Below are 10,554 nucleotides of genomic sequence, written 5' to 3' on the forward strand. Positions count from 1 at the left end.
CATGATAATTTGTCATAACTCAATAGCATGACCTGCCCCTAGAGGTAGTTAAACATTTTTAAATGCTAAGGTGTTGCCAAGGTTCTGATGAATCAGACCTGTACTACTGATTATTAAGCAGGACAGAATGAGCTTTCTGCAAATAGCTTGAAGGAGGAAGCAATTTATGAACACAGGTAGTACCTGTCGCCTCCCTTCATCGTAATATTTGATAAAAGACTTTATGTGAACCTTATCAAACAGAACCAGAGCTCTTTCTGGGGAAGGCAAGCCTGTAGGATGGGCAGGGTCCTATAGGGATAGTACCAAAGCATCACCACACGGTAGGGAACAGGTGGTTAGAAACTACTTAAACAGAATGTGTAAGTCCTGGGGATGCATGGGGCACAGTTGATGCTGCTTGGGGCACATTTCTTAGAGGGCTTGCAGTGTGTAAATAATTGACATTGGTGTTACACAACTGTCTGGGATTCACTGAAATCCACATGATTCAGTTCTAGCTCTGGATTACCTCAGTTGACCTTTGTGGAGGTTTTATCTATAGAGTAGCTCTTTGCCTTGTCATAACTTTATTAGGGTTTGGGGTTTTGTTGTTTTATTTTTCTCCCACTATTTAAAGTTGATTAGAAGAAAAGAGTTGTGTGTTGAGGTTGGCTTCTTGGAGTTGGACTCCTGAACATCAAGATAGCTGAATGGAGCTCCTCACATGGAGATATCAGCAAGGGCTTCTCAGTTGAGCCCTACTGAAGTTGTCTGATTTCCTCTTCTCAAAATTCAGGAAAAACAATAGTGCCATTTCAGACCTCTCTCAGAGGGAGAGGTATATGGCTGCCTTAGTATTCTGTCACTCATAATTATTTTAAAAACTGGAGTTTTATTAAAGTCTGTTAGTGTTTCACAACAAGGAGGGCCACAGTTTGTGGCATCTTATAGTTTTATAGTTTTACATTGTGTGTCTCTTTCCTTTTTGGAAAACCTACCTAGTACAAGCCACCACATGCACGTGGGTTGGTTCTCCACGGCCCTTGACATAGTACAGAGTCCAGCCATTACCATTCTCCTGCGTTACTTTGACATGGGATTTTTTTTTTTTTGTACATTTGGCTGCAGTATTGGTGGTAGAATATACTTTGATGGATCATCTCTACTTCTGTATTTATTTATTTATTACTAGACCTCAGCCACAGTCTTCTCCCCTCCACTCTGCCTGTAGGATGTACTGTATGTAGTCATGCACTTTGTATTAATATATTAGAAATCTACAGATCTGTTTTGTACTTTTTATACTGTTGGATACTTATAATCAAAACTTTTACTCTAGGGTATTGAATAAATTTAGTCTTATTAGAAAATAAAAGCTGTTTTGTGATTTTGTTTTAAAGGTCTCTGGTAAGAATATTTTTCAGGGCCTGGAGAGATCACTCACTTGTTAAGAGGACTGACTACTCTTGCTGAAGACCCACGTTGGGTTCCCAGTACCCATATGACAGCTCAAGTATCTGTAGGTCTGGTTCCAGGGGCTCTGATACAGTCTGGCCTCCTTGGGGACCAGGCAGGCACACAGTACAAGTTAGAGGCAGACAAAAAACACCCCATACACATAAAATAAATATAAAATTTTCTTCGTAAAGACATAGTATAAGCTCTATTTTGATGAGCTGGGGTGGGGACTCAAGAATAAATGGATGTTACAATTGTCATGCAGAGAACTTCATGTCCTGATTTTAACCTGAATGTCCGTAGTACTAGAATGTCTGTGACAAGGTTTCATTGTCTGTGGGCAGGGTCAGACCTGGACATTGTGTAAAACTGCAGAATTATGAGGAACTCAAAAATCCAGATAGAAGCTTTAAACAAGATTTTTGAGAGTTGTATATCCAAACTGGTGGGTGAGATAGCTGAGTAGTATGGGTATGTGCTGCCAAGCCTGACAGTTCCTGGAGTTGGGTCTCTAGAACCCACAAGGTAGGAGAAAACTAAATCGCACAATTTTCCTCTGACTTCCATACATGTGCTTATCACACCCTGGACCATTTTCCTCTGTCTGTCCTTAGTGTACCACCACAGGTCAGAGTGCTTTCATGTACAGAATGTGCTTCTCAGACTACATTTTAATAGCATGTTCCCGTTTCCTTGAGCTGGAACTTAGGTCCCTAGTGTGTCAAGGGTCAGAATGTCAGCGTAGAAACCTGAAGGCAAGAACTGAGCAGGGACCATAGAGGAAAACTGCTTACTGTTTGTTTTTCATGGCTTGCTCTGCAAGTGCTCATGAGTGGCACTGTCCCCAGTAGGCTGGGCCTTTCAAACATCAGTCATTAGGAAAATGTCCCACAGACTCGTCTACCGGGCACTCATATTAAGGCTGCCTTAGTTATTGCTGTGGAGGGACACTCGGGTTTCGGAGGGTTAGTCTGTTACGGTGGCACGCAGGCAGGTATGCAGACATTGGGTAGAGATGCAGCCTGGCCTGGGCTCTTAACCTCAAGGCCCAGCCATCTCCAACAAAGCCACATCTCCTGACCCTTCCCAACAGTTGACCAACTGGGAACCAAGCATTCAAATATATGAACCAACGGGGCCAGTTTTATTCAAACCACCACAGAGACATTAAGATTCTTTTCTCAGATAGGTCTAGGTCTGTGAAATGGACAAACCAACTGGGACAAACTGTGGTCTGCCATACCTGAATCATCTTTTAAGATGAAGCTCTAAATTTACATTGGGCCTCTTGATCTATAATGCTACTACTTTGTATGGCAAATCAGAAAACAGATCTGTTATGAAACATTACTATGAGCCAAGTGTTTTTAAACATTGATTAAATATCCTGCAAAGTCGTCTTAGTTACTCATGTTGTGAAGAGACGCATGACCAGGGCAACTCAGAGTGCATTTAACTGGTGGCTTGCTTAAGGTTTCAGAAGGGGAGTCTGCGACCATTGTGGCATGGCAGAGGCAGGCCTGATGCTGGGCCAGTTCCTGAGAGTTTACATATTGAGACCACATGAGGTAGAGTGGAGAGACAACCAAGAGAAGAAAGGAAAGCCCAGCCCCAGTGACACGCCTCCAACAAGACCACACCTAATCCTTCCCACACTTCCACCAGCTGCCGCCCAAACATTCAAATGTAAGCCTGTGAGCACCATTCTCACTCAAATCACCACAAAAGTTAATTTAAAACAAACACGGGGTTGGAGAGATGACTCAGTGGTTAAGAGCACTGGCTACTCTTTCCAGAGTTGTTGGTGACTCCAGTTCCAAGGGATCTGGCACCCTCACACAGGCAGACATACCAGTGCACACAAAACAATTGGCAAAAACACCAATGCACACAAAATTAAATCCTTAAAACCCAAAACCTCGTTTGTGGCTGAGTAGAAGTGTAAAGAATAGTGTAACTTTGATAAAACCTGCTTTTCTGATTTGTGTGTGCTTTTTTTCTTTGAAACAGGGTTTCTCTGTATCACTGGTAGTCTTAGAACTCTGTAGACCAGGCAGGCTGGCCTCAAATTCAGAGACCTACCTGGCTCTGCCTCCCTGGTGCTAGAATTAAACCCTGCCCAGCAGTGTTCGTTCTCTTTTGGAATGATTTACGTATAACTAGGAACCCCAGGGTCCCTCCTGCCTCCACCTCCCAGCACTGGGAACACAGCTGTGCCCCACCAAGACTTACTTTGTATGTGGATACTAGGGGTCTAAACTCTGGTCCTCATCTTGTGTGACAAGCACTCAGCCAGCTGAGCAGAACCTCAGTTTTTTGGTTTTTTTTTTTGTTTGTTTGTTTGTTTGGTTTGGTTTGGTTTGGTTTTTCGAGACAGGGTTTCTCTGTGTAGCTTTGCGCCTTTCCTGGAACTCACTTGGTAGTCCAGGCTGGCCTCGAACTCACAGAGATCCGCCTGGCTCAGTTTTGGGATTAAAGGCGTGCGCCACCAACACCCGGCTCAGTTTTGTTTTTTAATATTGATCTTGAAAATGTACTATACAGCTTCCATGTGGTACACACCTGTAACCCCAGCACTTGGGAGGTGGAGGTAGGCGGATCACAATTAATTCAAGACCACCTGAGGTACGTGAGGTCCTGAGTTAAAAAAAAACGAGTCTCCACAGTTGGACAGCCTCAAGTGTAGCCAGATCTTAATGCCTGCCATGCAATGCAGAGCCGAAGCTCTCCAGGGACACCCTGGGAAAGAGTGCTTAATGTTGCAGATCGGTGTTCTGGTGCCTGGCAGTAGTTTTTTGAATGGTGTGCAATGAACTGGGCCTGGAAAGGAAGGAGACAGCTAAGTTGGATCAAAGGTAGGTAATTTCACAGACTCATTTATGAAAGAAAGGGACCAGAGGATCCTGTTGGAGGATTTCTCTATCTAGATGTGGAGTTTGGTTACTCATTGTCAGTATCATGTTCCCTACACCCTGAGTAAAGGCTACTTATTGTAGTATGTTGAGCTTGGGGGTGTGGGTGGGGTCTTAGACAAGCCTATTCATTCGGTGTAGAGAGTGACTAAAATTAGAGCTGTCCTTTGTCTCCGTGTCTGGAAGGGGGACATTATTCTGTTTTAGAATATCTATACTTACATAGCTTACCTGCACTTAACTTCAGGTGTGGGTTTTTGCAGCTACAAGGAAATAGGGGGTTTATGCTTGTGTTTATGTTTCAGTCTCAAACAATGGCTCAGCAGTCTCAAGTTGTTGATCAGGTCCCTGGTAGTGTTAGAAAAGGAACTGAACAATTGTGCTGTTGTTGTTTAAGTAACAAGTACATTCTTGGTCCTGAGCTACTTTCACAAACTCCCTGTTGACTGTTCCCACCACCCAAGGTCCCTGCTGACTTTCCTATGGGAGATGGCAAATAATCCTTTGTAATCATACATCCTCTCTGCAGGTGACCTCCTAGGGCCTATGAGCTTTAATACCAAATTACAAACTCAGCTTTAATTAGAGCAGAGTTCACCTGACCTCAGACTCTCAAACCTGGCTAGGAGCACAGGGTGCATTCCCCAAGTTCAATAACGAAACCATCTCAGATTGCAAGTGGGCTGGATTACTGAGAAGGCTGTTGGGGAACGGCCTGCAAGAAGAGCCTGCTGCTGTCTGTACACAGGCTCAGCAGTTTCTTCTCACGCGTTGCTACATGAATGCGCACCAGGTGGCGCTAGTTGAGAACATTGTAGGCATCCTTTTTTAAAGAGGATCCCCAAATTGTGGAACTATTGGAAGGCGAGGGAACCTTTAGGAGGCAGAACCAAGCATTCCTCCAATGCTTGGAGGAGCTCCCTAGAAGGAGATACCGGGATTCTGAAAATCTCAAATCTATCAACTCTGTGTCTGTCTCTCCCTCCCTCCTTCTGCTCTTCATCTTCCCCTTTCTCCTTTTCCCTAGTTTCTGTGTGGAACAACCTCATGCCCTGCAGTTCTGTAACAATCCTCTGCCTCTTCGCAGGCCCCCCAAAAGCAGTATATGGATTGAAACCTTTAGAGTCATTAGCCAAAATAAACTTTTCCTTTTTATAAACTGACTTTTCAATGTATTTTGCCATAGAATACTTACACATCTTTAAGAAAGAAATAATACCTACCTTCAAAACTCCTTTTCTTTTTGATAAGAACAAATGACATTTCAGGCCAATATAACATTTTGATAATAAATAATTTTTATTTTAATCAGCATATAATTACATTATTTCCCACCGTCCTTTCCTCCCTACACACACACACACACACACACACACACACACACACACACACACTCTACAGGGTCTTAACAAGGTTGGTGGTGGCGCAAGCCTTTATTCCCAGCACTCAGGAGTCAGAGGCAGGCGGATCTCTGTGAGTTCAAGGCCAGCCTGGTCTACAGAATAATTTCCAGCAAAGCCAGAGCTGTTACACACACACACACACACACACACACACACACACACACACACACACCAAAACCCCTGTCCTACAGAATAATTTCCAGCAAAGCCAGAGCTGTTACACACACACACACACACACACACACACACACACACACACACACACACACACACACACCAAAACCCCTGTCTTGAAAACCGTCCCCCAAAAGAGAGAGAGGGAGAGAGAAGTTAAGAAAACACTTTACTTAACACTGGAATTTCAGATAAACTCACTGAATGGTCACCCCAATATTTTAAGACAAAAAACGAGCTAATCTGTTGCTTCACCCATAGTTACTTCAGCCCAAATGTAAACTTTTTTTCTTTTCTTTTTTTTCTTTTTTTCTTTTTCTTTTTTTTTTTTTTTTTTTTTTTTTTTTTTTTTGGTTTTTCGAGACAGGGTTTCTCTGTGTAGCTTTGCACCTTTCCTGGAACTCACTTGGTAGTCCAGGCTGGCCTCGAACTCACAGAGATCCGCCTGCCTCTGCTTCCCGAGTGCTGGGATTAAAGGCGTACGCCACCACTGCCCAGCCTTTCCTTCCTTCCTTCCTTCCTTCCTTCCTTCCTTCCTTCCTTCCTTCCTTCCTTCCTTCCTTTCTTTCTTTCTTTCTTTTCTTTTGAGACAGGGTTTCTCAGTGTAGCTTTGGAGCCTGCCCTAGAACTCACTCTGTAGCCCAGGCTAGCCTCAAATTCACAGAGATCCTCCTGCCTCTGCCTCCCAAGTGCTGGGATTAAAGACATGCACCACCACTGCCCGGCTCCTTTTTATTTTTATTTTGTTTATATATGAGTGTTTTGCCTACATGCCTATGTCTTGGATTCCCTGGAGCTGGAATTAAAGTTGTCAGCAGCCATGTGGGTATTTGGAATAGAATCTGAGTCCCTTAAAAGAACAGGTCATCCTCTTAAACTGCTGAACGAACTTTCCAGCACCCCCCTCCCCCTAGTCTGGCCCCAACAGGATCTCACTCTGTAGCCAGGCTGGCCTCAAACTTGAGGCAAACTCAGGGAATTCTGCCTACCCAACGTAAACCACCCCGCTCAGTTTACAATCTGTTTCCATTTGTTTGGCCAGGATAATTTAGGAAAGAACTAAGACAGAGACAGTTATGGCTGACTCCTATAACCCCTGAACTAGAGAAGCAGAGCCAGGTTGATCATAGTAAACTCAGAGCCTTAACCATGACCTCAGAGCCTTTGACCTCTTTATTTGTTTATTTATTTATTTAATTTATTTGAATGTTACATGTGTGAGTGTTTTTTCCTGCATATTTGTATGTGTACTGTGTGCATTCTTGGTGCCCTCAGAAGCTGGAAGAGGGTGTTACAGAGGATTGTCTGCTGCCATATGGGTACTGAGAACTGAACTCAAGTCCTCTGCAAGAACAGCCGGTGCTCTTAACTGAGCTCTCTCTCCAGCCTCTCTTTAAAAAAAAAAAAAAAAAAAAAAAAAGTTACACTTATTTCTTTATTAGGGAGGCATGTATGCCTCGTTCAGTCTGCAACCACAGTGGTGTACTTGAAATTATTTTTTAAAAGATTTTTATTTTTATGTTTAATTATGTGTATATGTGTCTGTCTGGGGGTCTACATATTGAGTGAGGGTGAATGTATTATGAAATACTGAATGTATTATGAAAAGAATACACAAATGATAAAAGGGCTGAGAAAGAAGTCAAAGAAACATCACCCTTTACAATAGCCACAAATAATATAAAATACCTTGGGATAACACTAACTAAACAAGTGAAGGACCTTTTTGATAAGAACTTTAAATCTCTAAAGAAAGAAATTGAAGAAGATATCAGAAAATGGAAGGATCTCCCATGCTCATGGATAGGTAGGATTAACATAGTAAAAATGGCAATCTTACCAAAAGCAATCTACAAATTCAATGCAATCCCCATCAAAATCCCAACACAATTCTTCACAGACTTGGAAAGAAAAATACTCAACTTTATATGGAAAAACAAAAGACCCAGGATAGCTAAAATAATCCTATACGATAAAGCAACCCTTGGAGGCATCACTATCCCTGACCTCAAACTCTACTACAGAGCTATTGTAATAAAAACAGCTTGGTACTGGTATAAAAACCGACATACAGACCAATGGAATGGAATTGAAGACCCTGACATTAATCCATGCACATATGAACACCTGGTTTTTGACAAAGGAGCCAAAACTATACAATGGAAAAAAGAAAGTATCTTCAACAAATGGTGCTGGCATAACTGGATGTCAATATTTAAAAGATTACAAATAGATCCATATCTGTCACCATGCACAAAACTCAAGTCCAAGTGGATCAAAGACTTAAACATAAATCTAGTTACACTAAACTTAATAGAAAAGAAAATAGGAAGCACTCTTGAACGCATTGGCACCGGAGACCATTTCCTAAATAAAACACCAACAGCACAGACCCTGAGCACAACAATTAATAAATGGGACCTCTTGAAACTGAAAAGCTTTTGCAGGGCAAAAGACACAGTCAATAAGACAAAAAGACAGCCAACAGAATGGGAAAAGATCTTCACCAACCCCACATCTGACAGAGGATTGATCTCCACAATATATAAAGAACTCAAGAAACTAGACATCAAAGTACTGAACAGTCCAATTAAAAAACGGGCTAAAGAGCTAAACAGAGAATTCACAAAACAAGAACTACAAATGGCTGAAAGACATTTAAAGAAATGCTCAACATCCTTAATCATCAGAGAAATGCAAATCAAAACGACTCTGAGATACCACCTTACACCTGTTAGAATGGCTACGATCAAAAACACCAATGACAACCAATGTTGGAGAAGATGTGGAGCAAAGGGAACACTCCTCCACTGTTGGTGGGAATGTAAACTTGTACAACCACTGTGGAAATCAGTATGGTGGTTTCTCAGAAAATTAGGAATCGAACTACCTCAAGACCCAGCCATCCCACTCTTGGGCATATACCCAAGGAATGCTGATTCATACCATAAAGATACATGCTCAGCTATGTTCATAGCAGCACTATTTGTAATAGCCAGAACCTGGAAACAACCTAGATGCCCATCAACGGAAGAATGGATGAAAAAAAATGTGGTACATATACACAATGGAGTACTACTCAGCAGAGAAAAACAATGAAAGCATGAAATTTGCAGGCAAATGGATGGAACTAGAAAAAATCATCCTGAGTGAGGTAATCCAAACCCAGAAAGACAGTCATGGTATGTACTCACTCATAGGTGGATTCTAGATATAAAATAAAGAACAATCAGACCACAACCCATAGAACCATAGAGGCTATATATATAGCATGGAGGTCCCTAGGACGACTGTGGCTTATAATAAATTTCAGTTTTACTCAATTATTGAAAAAAAATAGCCAAATGAATGGAAACACATGAACTATGAACCAAAGGCTGAGGGGCCCCCAGCTGGATCAGGCCCTCTGAATAGGTGAGACAGTTGATTGGCTTGATCAGTTTGGGAGGCATCTAGGCAGTGGGACCAAGTCCTGTGCTCATTGCATGAGTTGGCTGTTTGACACCTGGAGCTTATGCAGGGACACTTGGCTCAGTCTGGGAGGAAGGGACTGGACCTGCCTGGACTGAGTCTACCAGGTTGATCGCAGTCCTCGGGGAGGACTTGTCCTGGAGGAGGTGGGAATGGGGGTAGGCTGGGGGTAAGGGGAGGGGGTGGGAGGGGGAGAATAGGGGAACCCGTGGCTGATATGTAGAACTGAATGGTATTGTAAAATAAAATATATATATATATATATATATATATATAAAAAATAAAAAATAAAACAACAACAAAAAAAAGATTTTTATTTTTATGTTTAATTATGTGTATATGTGTCTGTCTGGGGGTCTACATATTGAGTGAGGGTGCCCACAGAGACCAGAAGAGGATGTCAGATCCCATGGGAGTTACAGGCTTGGTTATTATATGACACCTGTGGAGGCCAGAGGACAACTCGCTAGAGCTGGTTCTCTCTTTCTAATAAGCATGTCCCAGGGACTAAACTCATGTCACGTGGCTTACAGCAAGCACCTTTACCTACTGAGTCATTTTTCTGGCTCCTTCCTTTCCTTTATTTTTTAAAGATACATTATTTTATTATTTTGAATTATGAGTATGTATATGTCTGTGAAACTGAGTACAGGCACCTCTTGAGAACTAGAGGTATCAGATGCCCTGAGCTGGAGTTATAAGCAGTGGTGAGCTGGTAGACATGGCTACTGGGGACTGAACGTGTATCTTCTGACCACGGAGCCATCTCTCCAGCCCCTCATTTTTTCTTGAGATAGAGTCTCACTGTAGCACCCACTGCCTTGGTGCTTCACAGTGATGGCCGTCATAACCTCCAGAGTTTTGTGCTTGCAGAAATGTGCCAGCATGTCTAGCTTTTTTACCTTTTTCTGCAGTTAAATGGTCAAGAATAGAAAGAAGGCACATTGATGTCCTCTGCATGCTGCCACCCCAGAAGACTGCAACGGAGGATATGCCAGAAACTAGACCACAGTTCTGAACTTGAAGGACACCTTCATACCTGTCAGTCTGTTTCTTAAAAGTTAATTTTATTTATTGATGTGTGTGTGTGTGTGTGTGTGTGTGTGTGTGTGTGTGTGTGTGTACTTGTCAGTTCCTCCTTCCTCCATGTGGAT

Source organism: Peromyscus leucopus, chromosome 3 (genome assembly GCF_004664715.2).
Source record: "Peromyscus leucopus breed LL Stock chromosome 3, UCI_PerLeu_2.1, whole genome shotgun sequence".
In the NCBI taxonomy this organism is placed as follows: domain Eukaryota; kingdom Metazoa; phylum Chordata; class Mammalia; order Rodentia; family Cricetidae; genus Peromyscus; species Peromyscus leucopus.